A 17,225-nucleotide genomic window follows, 5' to 3' on the forward strand; every position below is an offset into this window, starting at 1 on the left:
TGGCAGCAGAGAGACACGGGTGGAGAAAAAGCCCGCGTGGCCAAGGTGACCCCACCGGTCTTTGCCAGACCAGCCCCAGCCTTGTCCTCCTGCCCACCTGCAGAGCCCCGGAGGGACCCGCTCACGGCTGAGAAGTTGCTCTTGAGCTGCGTGATGGGAAGGAGAAAGAGCTGTGTCCCCAGAAGAGGCACCACCTGGTCGGGGAGGTGTGTGCTGTGCTGTGCCCGCTGCTCCTCAGCCTGCGTCTGCCCTGCTGAGGGTGGCTTTGGGAGCGCTGGCTGCCGAGGAGACAAAGGAGGAAGGCGGCGTGAGGGCAGAGAGAGGGGTGTGAGGGAGCGGGAGAGCCGCTCTGGGCATGGGTGCCCAGAGAGGTAGAGCAGTGGCGGTTCAAAGTTGGTGGGAGAGGCAGCAAGCGTGAGGAGCAGGGCAAAAGGAAATTGCCATAGCAGAGGATGGTTTCGATCCATCGACCTCTGGGTTATGGGCCCAGCACGCTTCCGCTGCGCCACTCTGCTCCCCGTGGGGCCTTCTTTGGCACCTGCCACAGCCCTGAGGATGCTCCCGGACAGCACCAGCGCTCCTGCCTCCTTCCCTGCCTCTTCGCCCTGCCCTCGCCCGCGCGGGAAACTCTCTCCCTCCAAAGTTCACCTCTTTCGCGCCTGGCATGCCTACCTCAAGGGCCTTGCTTTGCCCTTCTCCCCGCGCCTCCTGCCCCTCGCCCTGCAGGGGCACTTGCTCTTTCACCGCCCGACTCTGGGCCTCTGCAGGACACACAGCAAACCCCGCGACTGCATGACGGACACTCTTCAATGCTCCAAGACATCCCCAGAAGGCTCTGGGCAGCCTGAGCTGGGAGACCCTCTTTGGGAGGGCGAGGGACGAGGGACGAGGGACAAGGGGGCAGTGCTGAAGCCTCCCTTCTGGGGCTTGTGTTTCCTGCTTCCCCGTCCCATCCTCAAAAAGCAACAGCAGGACGGGGAGGGCTGGGATGTGGGCGCCGATGGGAGCGTGGCCCCAGCCGCTCTGCCGCAGGGCCCTCTTGCTCAGGGGAAAGTATTCCCCTGCAGATCAAGAGGTCCGTGGCTCAGCTCCAGGTGCCCTCTCCATTGCCCCTTCCCTTCTTCATTCCTACTGAGGATCTCCGGGGAGAGGAGCTGAGTGCCGTGGCTGCAGCGGGGTGAATTGCCAGCAGCCCAAAATGCAGCTGCGCCCCGTAGTTGGCAGGATTCGAACCTGCGCGGGGAAACCCCAATGGATTTCTAGTCCATCGCCTTCACCACTCGGCCACAACTACCTGCCCCAGCCCTCTCTGCCCTGCTCATCACGTGCCCTCTCCAAGGACACCCGCCTCCCTGACACTTTCAGCGACAGCCTGCACTCCAAGCCATGCACTGACCATGGACGGCACCTGGCCACAGCCTTCCACAGGCCTTCAGGGACGCAACACCAGCACCTATGCCCCCACCTCCCAACCCCGCCTCCTCAGGCACCCATCTGAGAGAAACTCAGCACCAAGGCCGCTTGCTCGGCCTTGCAGAGGTCTTGGCCAGATGAGGGGGCAGGAGAACAAAGCACCACCACTCTCCAGCTGTGCTGCACAAGGTCTTTAATGAGAAGGAGCAAATGCAGTGGCACAGAACAGAGACCAAGAAAGACAGCCGCGGGGCGTGGCGGGGCAAAGAAGATGACACGCTTCCCAAGGACAAGCTCCACTCACAGCGCTTGCCTTTGCCCACTCTGCTCTGCCTGCTGGCAATCCCAGCCCAGCAAGAGCAGTCGCCAACTCCGGCAGCCTCTCCCCGTCAGCAGCAGATTGAGCAGAGCAGAAGAGAACGAGCCCTTTCTCAAGGAGCTCAGAGCAAAGCGGAGGCAGGGGAGGCACGGCGAGGCCTGCCGTGCAGCCAGGAGCAGCGGGCACAGGTCCCTCCTGCCTGGGGGGATGAGGACAGCCAGCCCATCTGCAAGCCGTGGCCACGCTCCTGCTGCAGAGTTCCCGTCGTCCTTCCCGCTCCGAGAGGGATGATGCGCCGGCTTCAGCAGTTGAGACTGCAGCGGGGAACGGGCAGACACAGCCCTGACCCCCCCAGACCAAGGGAGCCCCCAGAAGAGATGGGAACCCCCCCGGCACTGAGGGAGCTCCCCACAGCAGCCGACAGAGAGGATCCCACGGCTGTGCTCTGGGGGAAAGAGGTGAGGATGGGGCCCGGCAGGGTCACCACCACCGGCGAGGCCTGGATGGCCACCGTCGAGTCAGCGCAGCGGGCCACGCAGGGCTCACTGCAGCTGCTGGCGAGCGGGGTTGGGCCAGAGGCTCCGCAGGGGCGAGGGAGACAGGGTCTGAAGCAAGACATCTCTCGGTGAGGGAGGCACAGCTGAAACACAGAGCAGAGAGCCAACGCGGACCTCAGTATCAGTCTGTCTTTCTGCTCCTCAGCTCTCTCCATGGACACCCTTTCTTTTAAAAACACACGCTGTGCCTTCATCTCCCACTGCCCTCCTCGTGCCCTCCGAGCTGCAGGGCACAGGAAGGCTGACCCGGTTTTGGATAGGACCCAGCACGCTGGGTTTCAATCAATTGGGACGGACTGATCATAGCCCGTCGCCAGAGCAAACTTTGCTGCACTGAAGGCGGCACTGGACGCACGTGGCCATTTGGCTGGGGACCATCTGCTAAAGGTGCAAGTTCTGGTGGGCAGAGCTCCCTGCAGCTGAGCCCCATTGATGCCCTTCTGCTTGGAAGAACCCCCTCTTCCCTGCTCTCCCCAGACACCTCCCACAACAGGGAAAGAGCCCACAGCCCTCAAACAGTTCTGTTGCAGGGCCAGCCTTCGGCAGCCCAAGCATCAGCTCGAGTAGCCACCACGACAGCAGCTCAGCCCACAGGGAGAGATGGAGCAGGCTCAGGCTTACCTCGTTCCTGGAGGACAGGGAGGCAAGAGAGGAGCATGTGGAGCCAGAAGCAGCGCAGGCTTTTATGCTGTGTCCCAGAGCCCTGGCGGGGTCACAAACATTCCTGGCTCCTGAAGCATCGAAACACCCAGCAGCTACCGCTGGCTGAAGCCTCCCTGGTGATTAAGCCCTTGCCTCTTTCTCCTGAAGTGTTTTGCTCCCACGTCATAGCACCAAACGTCATAGAATCCTAGAATTGCCCAGGTTGGAAGGGATCTTTCAGATCAGGGAGTCCAACCATCAAGCTAACACTGACAAAACCCATCACTAAACCCAATTGCGAAGCTCTACGTTTACCCGTCTTTTAAATACCTCCAGGGATGACGATTCCACCACTTCCCTGGGCAGCCTGATCCAATGCTTGATAACCCTCTCAGTGTAAAAATTTTCTAACCTCTCATCTAAACCTCCCCTAGCGCAACTTGAGGCGGTTTCCTCTTGTCCTGTCGCCTGTTACTTGGGAGAAGAAAGCAACCCCAGCTCTCTACAACCTCCTTTCAGGTAGCTGTAGAGAGCGGTAAGCTCTGGTATCCCTGGAACGCCTGAGACTAGGGCACTGTGTCCACTGAAGTCCACAGCACGATGACTCACGTCTGCCTGGAGCTCCGGGTTTTTCCCAACTCTTCCACATCACGATGACTCCCAGGCGCTCTGGGAGACTGATGCCATGTCCCTTTGAAACTTGAAATGCATGGAATGGGCCACCCCATCCCTGACCCAGGTAAAAGTGCCATGAGCTTTTGGCTGCCTCCCCCAGGCCTCACCTCAAAAGCAGGCCACCCCGGGCTTCGGCCTCTGGGCTGAACTCGCTGAGCAAAACAGGTCAATTTGGGGGTGGGTCTCTTCCAGGGAAGGACGCGGGCATCTCTTTGACCACAAAAGCAGGCCGTGGCAGAGCCTGATGAGCATAAGCAAGGTCCTCGTGGCCATCACTCTGGCCCACCGAGGACATCCTTCCAGCCCACAATGGACTTTTCTTGCCGTTGAGCTTTGCCTCGTCCCTGGTTAATGAGTCTCTTCTCCCTTATGGCACTGTGCAGTCTTGATGTTCTGCCTGACTTTACCCAGAGTCTCCTGTGCGTCTAAGGTGACCCCCGGGGAGAAACGTCTCTCAGGATTAGCCCGAGTGCCTGCACTGAAAGCCCTTGAGAGCTGACCTGAGGCGTCCCTCATAGCTGAATTTGACCGTGACTGGTGGCCGTGCTGACCACGAAGAGGGCAGTGACAAAAGCAACGTGTATTACAGAAGCCCACTTAAACCCTCCTAGTACACTAGCCTGAGACCTCCGAGTTGGTTTTCCTTATGAAGCTGGGACAGGGATGCATCCCATGGTGCCACCGTTGGGTGGTATGGACAGCTGCAGCACAGGATTGGATAGAAGCACCAACTGATTCAGGAATGGTGCTAGAAAGTGTTTGAGGAAAGCAGCACTTTGGGAGGAAAGAGGCTCTGAAGTGTGGTATCCCTGGCACGTCTGAGGCCGGGCCACCATGTCCAGTGAAGTTGACAGAAGGGTGACTCAAGTTGTCATGGAGCTCAGGGTTTTTCCCCAACTCTTCCACATCACGATGACTCCCAGGCGCTCTGGGAGACTGATGCCATGTCCCTCGGAAATTTGAAATGCATGGAACGGGCCACCTGATCTCTGACCCAGAAAAAAGAGCCGTGAGCTTTTGGCTCCCTGCCCTGAGGCTCTCCTCAAAAGCAGGACACCCAGGGCTTTGGCCTCTGGGATGAACTTGCTCAGCAAAACTGGCCAATTTGGGTGTGGGTCTACTTCAGGGAAGGATGAGGGCATCTCTTTGATCACCCTCCTACGCGTTCATGTGCTTCTTTCCAACAGATTCCCCACTTCCCAAGCTGAGCCCAGCCCCCTGCTTGGAAGAAGCCTGAGGGCCTGGTCAAGTCGTCAAGGGACAGGGCAATGGAGGTCCCATGGAGAAGTCACTTGAAAGAGACCTACCTGAGCCTCTGCTCTTCGTCATTACGAACCTGCCCTTGTTCCCTGGGCTCATGGGCAGAAAAAAAGATGAGGAGGAGGCAGGAGCCCCTCCCTTAGGAGGACAGGCTTAGAGAGTTGGGGTTGTTGAGCCTAGAGAAGAGGAAGGTCCTGAGAGACCTTCCAGAAAGATGGGCACGGACTATTTATCAGGGAGTGTAGGGATTGGATGAGGGGGTAATGCTTTTAAAACAAAAGAGGGTAGATGTAGATTAGATACTGGGAAGAAATTCTTTCCTATGAGCGTGGTGAGACACCGGAACAAGTGGTCCAGAGACCTTGTGGATGCCCCATACCTGGAAGTGTTCAAGGACAGGTTGGATGGCACTTTGAGAAACCTGATCTCATGGAAGGTATCCCTACCCATGGCAAAGGGGTAGGAAGTAGATGATCATGAAGGTCCCTTCCAACCCAAAACCATTCAATGATTCATTCTTTGATTCTAGGTGCTATGACGTGGGAGCAAAACATTTCAGGAGAAAGAGGCAAGGGCTTAATCACCAGGGAGGCTTCAGCCAGCGGTAGCTGCTGGGTGTTTCGATGCTTCAGGAGCCAGGAATGTTTGTGACCCCGCCAGGGCTCTGGGACACAGCATAAAAGCCTGCGCTGCTTCTGGCTCCACATGCTCCTCTCTTGCCTCCCTGTCCTCCAGGAACGAGGTAAGCCTGAGCCTGCTCCATCTCTCCCTGTGGGCTGAGCTGCTGTCGTGGTGGCTACTCGAGCTGATGCTTGGGCTGCCGAAGGCTGGCCCTGCAACAGAACTGTTTGAGGGCTGTGGGCTCTTTCCCTGTTGTGGGAGGTGTCTGGGGAGAGCAGGGAAGAGGGGGTTCTTCCAAGCAGAAGGGCATCAATGGGGCTCAGCTGCAGGGAGCTCTGCCCACCAGAACTTGCACCTTTAGCAGATGGTCCCCAGCCAAATGGCCACGTGCGTCCAGTGCCGCCTTCAGTGCAGCAAAGTTTGCTCTGGCGACGGGCTATGATCAGTCCGTCCCAATTGATTGAAACCCAGCGTGCGGGGTCCTATCCAAAACCGGGTCAGCCTTCCTGTGCCCTGCAGCTCGGAGGGCACGAGGAGGGCAGTGGGAGATGAAGGCACAGCGTGTGTTTTTAAAAGAAAGGGTGTCCATGGAGAGAGCTGAGGAGCAGAAAGACAGACTGAAACTGAGGTCCACGTTGGCTCTCTGCTCTGTGTTTCAGCTGTGCCTCCCTCACCGAGAGATGTCTTGCTTCAGACCCTGTCTCCCTCGCCCCTGCGGAGCCTCTGGCCCAACCCCGCTCGCCAGCAGCTGCAGTGAGCCCTGCGTGGCCCGCTGTGCTGACTCGACGGTGGCCATCGAGGCCTCGCCGGTGGTGGTGACCCTGCCGGGCCCCATCCTCACCTCTTTCCCCCAGAGCACAGCCGTGGGATCCTCTCTGTCGGCTGCTGTGGGGAGCTCCCTCAGTGCCGGGGGGGTTCCCATCTCTTCTGGGGGCTCCCTTGGTCTGGGGGGGTCAGGGCTGTGTCTGCCCGTTCCCCGCTGCAGTCTCAACTGCTGAAGCCGGCGCATCATCCCTCTCGGAGCGGGAAGGACGACGGGAACTCTGCAGCAGGAGCGTGGCCACGGCTTGCAGATGGGCTGGCTGTCCTCATCCCCCCAGGCAGGAGGGACCTGTGCCCGCTGCTCCTGGCTGCACGGCAGGCCTCGCCGTGCCTCCCCTGCCTCCGCTTTGCTCTGAGCTCCTTGAGAAAGGGCTCGTTCTCTTCTGCTCTGCTCAATCTGCTGCTGACGGGGAGAGGCTGCCGGAGTTGGCGACTGCTCTTGCTGGGCTGGGATTGCCAGCAGGCAGAGCAGAGTGGGCAAAGGCAAGCGCTGTGAGTGGAGCTTGTCCTTGGGAAGCGTGTCATTCTCTTTGCCCCGCCGTGCCCCGCGGCCGTCTTTCTTGGTCTCTGTTCTGTGCCACTGCATTTGCTCCTTCTCATTAAAGACCTTGTGCAGCACAGCTGGAGACTGGTGGTGCTTTGTTCTCCTGCCCCCTCATCTGGCCAAGACCTCTGCAAGGCCGAGGGAGAAGCTGCTCTCCCCATGAGAGTGAGACTGTGCCCATGCGTGGGGCACTGCCAGTTGTGGGGGGCGCTCCCGGAAGCAGAGCACCAAAAAGAAGCGAGTAGGCACGAGAAAGACAGCAAAGCCTCAGAGAGACGGGGAGAGGCAGAAGCACTGGGCAGAGCTGGAAACGCAAGTCATGGCAGAAAGCGTGGCAGTCAAAGACGGGAAACGGTTGCCCGGGGAGGCTGTAGATTGTGCCCCTTTGGAGACGTCCAATACGCAACTAGAGAAAGCCGTCGAATGTGCCGTGCAGCCAAGGTGCTCAGGAAAGCTGGAGAGCTGTGGCGGGCGCAGGGCAGGAGAGGGGTCTCTGCTGGGGGTGCCAGGGCTGGGAGCCCAGGAAAGGAAGGAAGGTGGGAGTGCATTGAAGAGTTGAGGCAAGAGGGAGGCAAGGGAAGAAGGTGTGAGCACGGCAGGGCAGCAAAAGGGCTCAGGTCCCACTGAGATTTGAACTCAGATCGCTGGATTCAGAGTCCAGAGTGCTCACCATTACACCATGGGACCTCCCAAACTCCTCTCTTCTTTCCCCTCTCCCAGCCCTGCCTCACCCAATGCCTCCTGGACCACTCTGGCACTCTCCCCAGCTCCCTGCCCATCCCCAGCTGCAGCCTTCCTACAGGGCGACGCAGACCTCTACACCCACGCCACCTTTTCACACAGCGGCGCAACACCGCCCCTCTCCTGGGCCTCAGACTTCCTCACTCCCCTCCTTCGAAAATCGCACACCCTGCTCCCGCACCCTCTGATGACATTGCCTCAGGATGGCTCTGCCCTCTCACAGGGCTGCAGAGAAACGACACACGGCCTCCAATGCCCCCGGTGCCCTCTGACACGGGGGACCTGACTCCTGCCTCACCCTCTTCCCCCTGACGCTGCCCGTCTTTGCTGGTGACGAACTGACACTTCAGGGGAACTTTCCCCGTTGAAATCCTGCTGCGCAAGGCCACATCCTGGCTTGGCACCTATCGAACGTGCCACTGGGCGTCGCAGAGGCAAGGAGGCACCTCAGGGGCTCTCCAGCTTCGGGAGCAGAGGGCAGAGGAGCTCCCCGATGACTAAGGAGAGGGAAAAGTTGCCTCGTCTCCAAAAAAGCGGAAGAAGCAAGGAAAGGTGGGGAAGCAAGGAAAGGCCTTGATGAAGTGGAGCAAGTTCAGCAGAGGGGGACTCTGGCCTTGTGAGGAGAGGCTGAGGGCGCAAGGCTTGCTTAGCTGAGAGAAGAAAAGGCTTTGTGGGGTCTAAGAGGAGCTTCCCGGGGCCTACAAGGAGGCAACTCGATGGCTGGAGGGGGAGAGGTGGTGGTCGGAAACGGAAGAGGCCGGGGCTCTCGGTCATGCGTGTGTTGTAAGCCTAGGGAGTTGGTGCCCATTTTTCCTTCATCAGGAGCTGGGACGTGCAGCAGGCTGAGCAGAGCCCCCAGAAGAGCCAGGAGGCTCCGCTTAAGAGAGGGGTGCCGGCCAAGAGAGAGAGAGGCCATAAAGGAGGCCACCCAAGGCGAGGGGGCTGTCAGGAGTGGGACTCGAACCCACGCCTCCCAGGGAGACTGCAACCTGAATGCAGCGCCTTCGACCGCTCGGCCATCCTGACCCTCTGCTGCTGCCGCCGCTGCCGGCCCTGCAGCGGCCAGAGCCGGCCCAGCTCAGCCAGCCCCCTCCTGCCCCCGCTGGGGGGACACCTGCCTCCTGCCCCAGCTCCCAACAAGGGCTGCTGACGGGACACCGCAGCTCCTCCACACACCTCACAACGCACGCCGTACCCACACCAGGGTACAAACTGCAGCCTGGTGCCCTCACACCTTACATTCCCCGGGCTGAAAAAGCACGGCTGCGTCAGCATCCTCCATCTAGCACGCAAGGAGCCAGGCTGCAAGGCACCTCAGCGGTCACTAGTGATCCAAACGCCTGCTGAAAGCAGGGCCAGCCCCAAAGCTGGAGCAGGCGGCTGCGTGCCTGAGCCCCTTTGGAAGCCGAGCGTGACACCCAGGCGTAGGGAGTGCCAAAGCGCTCTGGGCACCTGCTCCAGGGCTTCGCCGCTGCCCAAGGAGCTCTGAATGGTGCAGAGCAGCCCCCCGAGGCTGCTGTGGGCAAGGTGGGCCTCGCTAAAGGCCAGGCGTGCGTCTGCTGGGCTAGGAGGTGCTCAGAGGGCTGGCCGTGCCCGCAGGCTGCAGGGGAGTGAAGGGCAACGAACGGCTTGAGCACCGCGGGCAAAGCTGGGCTGTCGGGGAGCAGCAGAGGCAAGGCACTGGGGAGCCCGCTGGCTGAAGAAAAGGGCTCTGCGTTGGCCAGGAATCGAACCCGGGTCAACTGCTTGGAAGGCAGCTATGCTCACCACTATACCACCAACGCATCTGGCTGTGCCACTGCTGCCTCTGCTCCTGAGCCCCACAGCCTCCGCTCCCTCCTGCTCCTCCACTGACCAACCCCACCTGCCTTCCCCTCCGACACAGCACACAACCACCTGCCTCCTCATCCTACGCTCCTCACCCTGCGCCCACTCCTCCTTACGCACCCCCGCACACGGGCACCACCTCAGCCTGCTCCTCTGCTTCTCTCCGCCTCACATCTTGGCCAGGCAAACTCCAGGTGCTGCCAGTGATGACGCTCCCCACCTGCGCTCAGACGCCTCCCACCCGTGCCTGGGCTCTGCAAGCCAACCTGCGCGCTGTGTACGCACCTGCCGTGCTTTAAGCGCAGACAAGCTCCCACCCGGCTGCGCACTCCTTTCCCCACCCTCAGGGCGACGCAGAGCATGCAGAACGGGAGGACAAACCTCATGGCTCAAGACAAGCAGAAGCACCTGCCTTAGCAAAGACTGTTGCGGGCAAATGGGGCTTCGCTGGGGGAAAGAATAATTTGCCAACAGTGGAGGCAGATGGAACCGTCTGTGTGCGGCACGGGGCAGCCCCTTGCCTCTCCTCACAGAGGCCACCCTGCAGCACCCCCGCTCCCCTCCACTGCCAACAGCCAGCCCACACAGAGCCAATCCGGTGCCCGCTGGGAATCCCTGCGCGGCCCTGCTGCCGGCCGGACCTGCCAGTGGGCATGGCAGCAGAGAGACACGGGTGGAGAAAAAGCCCGCGTGGCCAAGGTGACCCCACCGGTCTTTGCCAGACCAGCCCCAGCCTTGTCCTCCTGCCCACCTGCAGAGCCCCGGAGGGACCCGCTCACGGCTGAGAAGTTGCTCTTGAGCTGCGTGATGGGAAGGAGAAAGAGCTGTGTCCCCAGAAGAGGCACCACCTGGTCGGGGAGGTGTGTGCTGTGCTGTGCCCGCTGCTCCTCAGCCTGCGTCTGCCCTGCTGAGGGTGGCTTTGGGAGCGCTGGCTGCCGAGGAGACAAAGGAGGAAGGCGGCGTGAGGGCAGAGAGAGGGGTGTGAGGGAGCGGGAGAGCCGCTCTGGGCATGGGTGCCCAGAGAGGTAGAGCAGTGGCGGTTCAAAGTTGGTGGGAGAGGCAGCAAGCGTGAGGAGCAGGGCAAAAGGAAATTGCCATAGCAGAGGATGGTTTCGATCCATCGACCTCTGGGTTATGGGCCCAGCACGCTTCCGCTGCGCCACTCTGCTCCCCGTGGGGCCTTCTTTGGCACCTGCCACAGCCCTGAGGATGCTCCCGGACAGCACCAGCGCTCCTGCCTCCTTCCCTGCCTCTTCGCCCTGCCCTCGCCCGCGCGGGAAACTCTCTCCCTCCAAAGTTCACCTCTTTCGCGCCTGGCATGCCTACCTCAAGGGCCTTGCTTTGCCCTTCTCCCCGCGCCTCCTGCCCCTCGCCCTGCAGGGGCACTTGCTCTTTCACCGCCCGACTCTGGGCCTCTGCAGGACACACAGCAAACCCCGCGACTGCATGACGGACACTCTTCAATGCTCCAAGACATCCCCAGAAGGCTCTGGGCAGCCTGAGCTGGGAGACCCTCTTTGGGAGGGCGAGGGACGAGGGACGAGGGACAAGGGGGCAGTGCTGAAGCCTCCCTTCTGGGGCTTGTGTTTCCTGCTTCCCCGTCCCATCCTCAAAAAGCAACAGCAGGACGGGGAGGGCTGGGATGTGGGCGCCGATGGGAGCGTGGCCCCAGCCGCTCTGCCGCAGGGCCCTCTTGCTCAGGGGAAAGTATTCCCCTGCAGATCAAGAGGTCCGTGGCTCAGCTCCAGGTGCCCTCTCCATTGCCCCTTCCCTTCTTCATTCCTACTGAGGATCTCCGGGGAGAGGAGCTGAGTGCCGTGGCTGCAGCGGGGTGAATTGCCAGCAGCCCAAAATGCAGCTGCGCCCCGTAGTTGGCAGGATTCGAACCTGCGCGGGGAAACCCCAATGGATTTCTAGTCCATCGCCTTCACCACTCGGCCACAACTACCTGCCCCAGCCCTCTCTGCCCTGCTCATCACGTGCCCTCTCCAAGGACACCCGCCTCCCTGACACTTTCAGCGACAGCCTGCACTCCAAGCCATGCACTGACCATGGACGGCACCTGGCCACAGCCTTCCACAGGCCTTCAGGGACGCAACACCAGCACCTATGCCCCCACCTCCCAACCCCGCCTCCTCAGGCACCCATCTGAGAGAAACTCAGCACCAAGGCCGCTTGCTCGGCCTTGCAGAGGTCTTGGCCAGATGAGGGGGCAGGAGAACAAAGCACCACCACTCTCCAGCTGTGCTGCACAAGGTCTTTAATGAGAAGGAGCAAATGCAGTGGCACAGAACAGAGACCAAGAAAGACAGCCGCGGGGCGTGGCGGGGCAAAGAAGATGACACGCTTCCCAAGGACAAGCTCCACTCACAGCGCTTGCCTTTGCCCACTCTGCTCTGCCTGCTGGCAATCCCAGCCCAGCAAGAGCAGTCGCCAACTCCGGCAGCCTCTCCCCGTCAGCAGCAGACTGAGCAGAGCAGAAGAGAACGAGCCCTTTCTCAAGGAGCTCAGAGCAAAGCGGAGGCAGGGGAGGCACGGCGAGGCCTGCCGTGCAGCCAGGAGCAGCGGGCACAGGTCCCTCCTGCCTGGGGGGATGAGGACAGCCAGCCCATCTGCAAGCCGTGGCCACGCTCCTGCTGCAGAGTTCCCGTCGTCCTTCCCGCTCCGAGAGGGATGATGCGCCGGCTTCAGCAGTTGAGACTGCAGCGGGGAACGGGCAGACACAGCCCTGACCCCCCCAGACCAAGGGAGCCCCCAGAAGAGATGGGAACCCCACCGGCACTGAGGGAGCTCCCCACAGCAGCCGACAGAGAGGATCCCACAGCTGTGCTCTGGGGGAAAGAGGTGAGGATGGGGCCCGGCAGGGTCACCACCACCGGCGAGGCCTCGATGGCCACTGTCGAGTCAGCGCATCGGGCCACGCAGGGCTCACTGCAGCTGCTGGCGAGCGGGGTTGGGCCAGAGGCTCCGCAGGGGTGAGGGAGACAGGGTCTGAAGCAAGACATCTCTCGGTGAGGGAGGCACAGCTGAAACACAGAGCAGAGAGCCAACGCGGACCTCAGTATCAGTCTGTCTTTCTGCTCCTCAGCTCTCTCCATGGACACCCTTTCTTTTAAAAACACACGCTGTGCCTTCATCTCCCACTGCCCTCCTCGTGCCCTCCGAGCTGCAGGGCACAGGAAGGCTGACCCGGTTTTGGATAGGACCCAGCACGCTGGGTTTCAATCAATTGGGACGGACTGATCATAGCCCGTCGCCAGAGCAAACTTTGCTGCACTGAAGGCGGCACTGGACGCACGTGGCCATTTGGCTGGGGACCATCTGCTAAAGGTGCAAGTTCTGGTGGGCAGAGCTCCCTGCAGCTGAGCCCCATTGATGCCCTTCTGCTTGGAAGAACCCCCTCTTCCCTGCTCTCCCCAGACACCTCCCACAACAGGGAAAGAGCCCACAGCCCTCAAACAGTTCTGTTGCAGGGCCAGCCTTCGGCAGCCCAAGCATCAGCTCGAGTAGCCACCACGACAGCAGCTCAGCCCACAGGGAGAGATGGAGCAGGCTCAGGCTTACCTCGTTCCTGGAGGACAGGGAGGCAAGAGAGGAGCATGTGGAGCCAGAAGCAGCGCAGGCTTTTATGCTGTGTCCCAGAGCCCTGGCAGGGTCACAAACATTCCTGGCTCCTGAAGCATCGAAACACCCAGCAGCTACCGCTGGCTGAAGCCTCCCTGGTGATTAAGCCCTTGCCTCTTTCTCCTGAAGTGTTTTGCTCCCACGTCATAGCACCAAACGTCATAGAATCCTAGAATTGCCCAGGTTGGAAGGGATCTTTCAGATCAGGGAGTCCAACCATCAAGCTAACACTGACAAAACCCATCACTAAACCCAATTGCGAAGCTCTACGTTTACCCGTCTTTTAAATACCTCCAGGGATGACGATTCCACCACTTCCCTGGGCAGCCTGATCCAATGCTTGATAACCCTCTCAGTGTAAAAATTTTCTAACCTCTCATCTAAACCTCCCCTAGCGCAACTTGAGGCGGTTTCCTCTTGTCCTGTCGCCTGTTACTTGGGAGAAGAAAGCAACCCCAGCTCTCTACAACCTCCTTTCAGGTAGCTGTAGAGAGCGGTAAGCTCTGGTATCCCTGGAACGCCTGAGACTAGGGCACTGTGTCCACTGAAGTCCACAGCACGATGACTCACGTCTGCCTGGAGCTCCGGGTTTTTCCCAACTCTTCCACATCACGATGACTCCCAGGCGCTCTGGGAGACTGATGCCATGTCCCTTTGAAACTTGAAATGCATGGAATGGGCCACCCCATCCCTGACCCAGGTAAAAGTGCCATGAGCTTTTGGCTGCCTCCCCCAGGCCTCACCTCAAAAGCAGGCCACCCCGGGCTTCGGCCTCTGGGCTGAACTCGCTGAGCAAAACAGGTCAATTTGGGGGTGGGTCTCTTCCAGGGAAGGACGCGGGCATCTCTTTGACCACAAAAGCAGGCCGTGGCAGAGCCTGATGAGCATAAGCAAGGTCCTCGTGGCCATCACTCTGGCCCACCGAGGACATCCTTCCAGCCCACAATGGACTTTTCTTGCCGTTGAGCTTTGCCTCGTCCCTGGTTAATGAGTCTCTTCTCCCTTATGGCACTGTGCAGTCTTGATGTTCTGCCTGACTTTACCCAGAGTCTCCTGTGCGTCTAAGGTGACCCCCGGGGAGAAACGTCTCTCAGGATTAGCCCGAGTGCCTGCACTGAAAGCCCTTGAGAGCTGACCTGAGGCGTCCCTCATAGCTGAATTTGACCGTGACTGGTGGCCGTGCTGACCACGAAGAGGGCAGTGACAAAAGCAACGTGTATTACAGAAGCCCACTTAAACCCTCCTAGTACACTAGCCTGAGACCTCCGAGTTGGTTTTCCTTATGAAGCTGGGACAGGGATGCATCCCATGGTGCCACCGTTGGGTGGTATGGACAGCTGCAGCACAGGATTGGATAGAAGCACCAACTGATTCAGGAATGGTGCTAGAAAGTGTTTGAGGAAAGCAGCACTTTGGGAGGAAAGAGGCTCTGAAGTGTGGTATCCCTGGCACGTCTGAGGCCGGGCCACCATGTCCAGTGAAGTTGACAGAAGGGTGACTCAAGTTGTCATGGAGCTCAGGGTTTTTCCCCAACTCTTCCACATCACGATGACTCCCAGGCGCTCTGGGAGACTGATGCCATGTCCCTCGGAAATTTGAAATGCATGGAACGGGCCACCTGATCTCTGACCCAGAAAAAAGAGCCGTGAGCTTTTGGCTCCCTGCCCTGAGGCTCTCCTCAAAAGCAGGACACCCAGGGCTTTGGCCTCTGGGATGAACTTGCTCAGCAAAACTGGCCAATTTGGGTGTGGGTCTACTTCAGGGAAGGATGAGGGCATCTCTTTGATCACCCTCCTACGCGTTCATGTGCTTCTTTCCAACAGATTCCCCACTTCCCAAGCTGAGCCCAGCCCCCTGCTTGGAAGAAGCCTGAGGGCCTGGTCAAGTCGTCAAGGGACAGGGCAATGGAGGTCCCATGGAGAAGTCACTTGAAAGACACCTACCCGAGCCTCTGCTCTTCGTCGTTACGAACCTGCCCTTGTTCCCTGGGCTCATGGGCAGAAAAAAAGATGAGGAGGAGGCAGGAGCCCCTCCCTTAGGAGGACAGGCTTAGAGAGTTGGGGTTGTTGAGCCTAGAGAAGAGGAAGGTCCTGAGAGACCTTCCAGAAAGATGGGCACGGACTATTTATCAGGGAGTGTAGGGATTGGATGAGGGGGTAATGCTTTTAAAACAAAAGAGGGTAGATGTAGATTAGATACTGGGAAGAAATTCTTTCCTATGAGCGTGGTGAGACACCGGAACAAGTGGTCCAGAGACCTTGTGGATGCCCCATACCTGGAAGTGTTCAAGGACAGGTTGGATGGCACTTTGAGAAACCTGATCTCATGGAAGGTATCCCTACCCATGGCAAAGGGGTAGGAAGTAGATGATCATGAAGGTCCCTTCCAACCCAAAACCATTCAATGATTCATTCTTTGATTCTAGGTGCTATGAAGTGGGAGCAAAACATTTCAGGAGAAAGAGGCAAGGGCTTAATCACCAGGGAGGCTTCAGCCAGCGGTAGCTGCTGGGTGTTTCGATGCTTCAGGAGCCAGGAATGTTTGTGACCCCGCCAGGGCTCTGGGACACAGCATAAAAGCCTGCGCTGCTTCTGGCTCCACATGCTCCTCTCTTGCCTCCCTGTCCTCCAGGAACGAGGTAAGCCTGAGCCTGCTCCATCTCTCCCTGTGGGCTGAGCTGCTGTCGTGGTGGCTACTCGAGCTGATGCTTGGGCTGCCGAAGGCTGGCCCTGCAACAGAACTGTTTGAGGGCTGTGGGCTCTTTCCCTGTTGTGGGAGGTGTCTGGGGAGAGCAGGGAAGAGGGGGTTCTTCCAAGCAGAAGGGCATCAATGGGGCTCAGCTGCAGGGAGCTCTGCCCACCAGAACTTGCACCTTTAGCAGATGGTCCCCAGCCAAATGGCCACGTGCGTCCAGTGCCGCCTTCAGTGCAGCAAAGTTTGCTCTGGCGACGGGCTATGATCAGTCCGTCCCAATTGATTGAAACCCAGCGTGCTGGGTCCTATCCAAAACCGGGTCAGCCTTCCTGTGCCCTGCAGCTCGGAGGGCACGAGGAGGGCAGTGGGAGATGAAGGCACAGCGTGTGTTTTTAAAAGAAAGGGTGTCCATGGAGAGAGCTGAGGAGCAGAAAGACAGACTGATACTGAGGTCCGCGTTGGCTCTCTGCTCTGTGTTTCAGCTGTGCCTCCCTCACCGAGAGATGTCTTGCTTCAGACCCTGTCTCCCTCACCCCTGCGGAGCCTCTGGCCCAACCCCGCTCGCCAGCAGCTGCAGTGAGCCCTGCGTGGCCCGCTGCGCTGACTCGACGGTGGCCATCGAGGCCTCGCCGGTGGTGGTGACCCTGCCGGGCCCCATCCTCACCTCTTTCCCCCAGAGCACAGCTGTGGGATCCTCTCTGTCGGCTGCTGTGGGGAGCTCCCTCAGTGCCGGTGGGGTTCCCATCTCTTCTGGGGGCTCCCTTGGTCTGGGGGGGTCAGGGCTGTGTCTGCCCGTTCCCCGCTGCAGTCTCAACTGCTGAAGCCGGCGCATCATCCCTCTCGGAGCGGGAAGGACGACGGGAACTCTGCAGCAGGAGCGTGGCCACGGCTTGCAGATGGGCTGGCTGTCCTCATCCCCCCAGGCAGGAGGGACCTGTGCCCGCTGCTCCTGGCTGCACGGCAGGCCTCGCCGTGCCTCCCCTGCCTCCGCTTTGCTCTGAGCTCCTTGAGAAAGGGCTCGTTCTCTTCTGCTCTGCTCAATCTGCTGCTGACGGGGAGAGGCTGCCGGAGTTGGCGACTGCTCTTGCTGGGCTGGGATTGCCAGCAGGCAGAGCAGAGTGGGCAAAGGCAAGCGCTGTGAGTGGAGCTTGTCCTTGGGAAGCGTGTCATTCTCTTTGCCCCGCCGTGCCCTGCGGCCGTCTTTCTTGGTCTCTGTTCTGTGCCACTGCATTTGCTCCTTCTCATTAAAGACCTTGTGCAGCACAGCTGGAGACTGGTGATGCTTTGTTCTCCTGCCCCCTCATCTGGCCAAGACCTCTGCAAGGCCGAGGGAGAAGCTGCTCTCCCCATGAGAGTGAGACTGTGCCCATGCGTGGGGCACTGCCAGTTGTGGGGGGCGCTCCCGGAAGCAGAGCACCAAAAAGAAGCGAGTAGGCACGAGAAAGACAGCAAAGCCTCAGAGAGACGGGGAGAGGCAGAAGCACTG

General features: G+C 59.8%; 7 non-coding genes across 7 annotated transcripts; all 7 read right to left on the reverse strand.

Annotated features, from left to right (window-relative positions):
- Window positions 1-443: 443 nt before the first annotated feature.
- TRNAM-CAU (transfer RNA methionine (anticodon CAU)) lies at window positions 444-515 on the reverse strand. Its single transcript has one exon. It is a non-coding gene; the product is annotated as a tRNA-Met (tRNA).
- A 697-nt stretch (window positions 516-1,212) lies between these two features.
- On the reverse strand, window positions 1,213-1,294 carry TRNAS-AGA (transfer RNA serine (anticodon AGA)). The gene has a single exon. It is a non-coding gene; the product is annotated as a tRNA-Ser (tRNA).
- Window positions 1,295-7,468: 6,174 nt separating this feature from the next.
- Window positions 7,469-7,540, reverse strand: TRNAQ-CUG (transfer RNA glutamine (anticodon CUG)). Its single transcript has one exon. It is a non-coding gene; the product is annotated as a tRNA-Gln (tRNA).
- A 997-nt stretch (window positions 7,541-8,537) lies between these two features.
- TRNAL-CAG (transfer RNA leucine (anticodon CAG)) lies at window positions 8,538-8,620 on the reverse strand. Its single transcript has one exon. It is a non-coding gene; the product is annotated as a tRNA-Leu (tRNA).
- A 686-nt stretch (window positions 8,621-9,306) lies between these two features.
- TRNAG-UCC (transfer RNA glycine (anticodon UCC)) lies at window positions 9,307-9,378 on the reverse strand. The gene has a single exon. It is a non-coding gene; the product is annotated as a tRNA-Gly (tRNA).
- A 1,140-nt stretch (window positions 9,379-10,518) lies between these two features.
- Window positions 10,519-10,590, reverse strand: TRNAM-CAU (transfer RNA methionine (anticodon CAU)). Its single transcript has one exon. It is a non-coding gene; the product is annotated as a tRNA-Met (tRNA).
- A 697-nt stretch (window positions 10,591-11,287) lies between these two features.
- Window positions 11,288-11,369, reverse strand: TRNAS-AGA (transfer RNA serine (anticodon AGA)). The gene has a single exon. It is a non-coding gene; the product is annotated as a tRNA-Ser (tRNA).
- Between the last annotated feature and the right edge of the window lie 5,856 nt (window positions 11,370-17,225).

The sequence above is a fragment of the Larus michahellis genome, chromosome 9 (assembly GCF_964199755.1).
Source record: "Larus michahellis chromosome 9, bLarMic1.1, whole genome shotgun sequence".
NCBI classification, from domain to species: Eukaryota; Metazoa; Chordata; class Aves; order Charadriiformes; family Laridae; genus Larus; species Larus michahellis.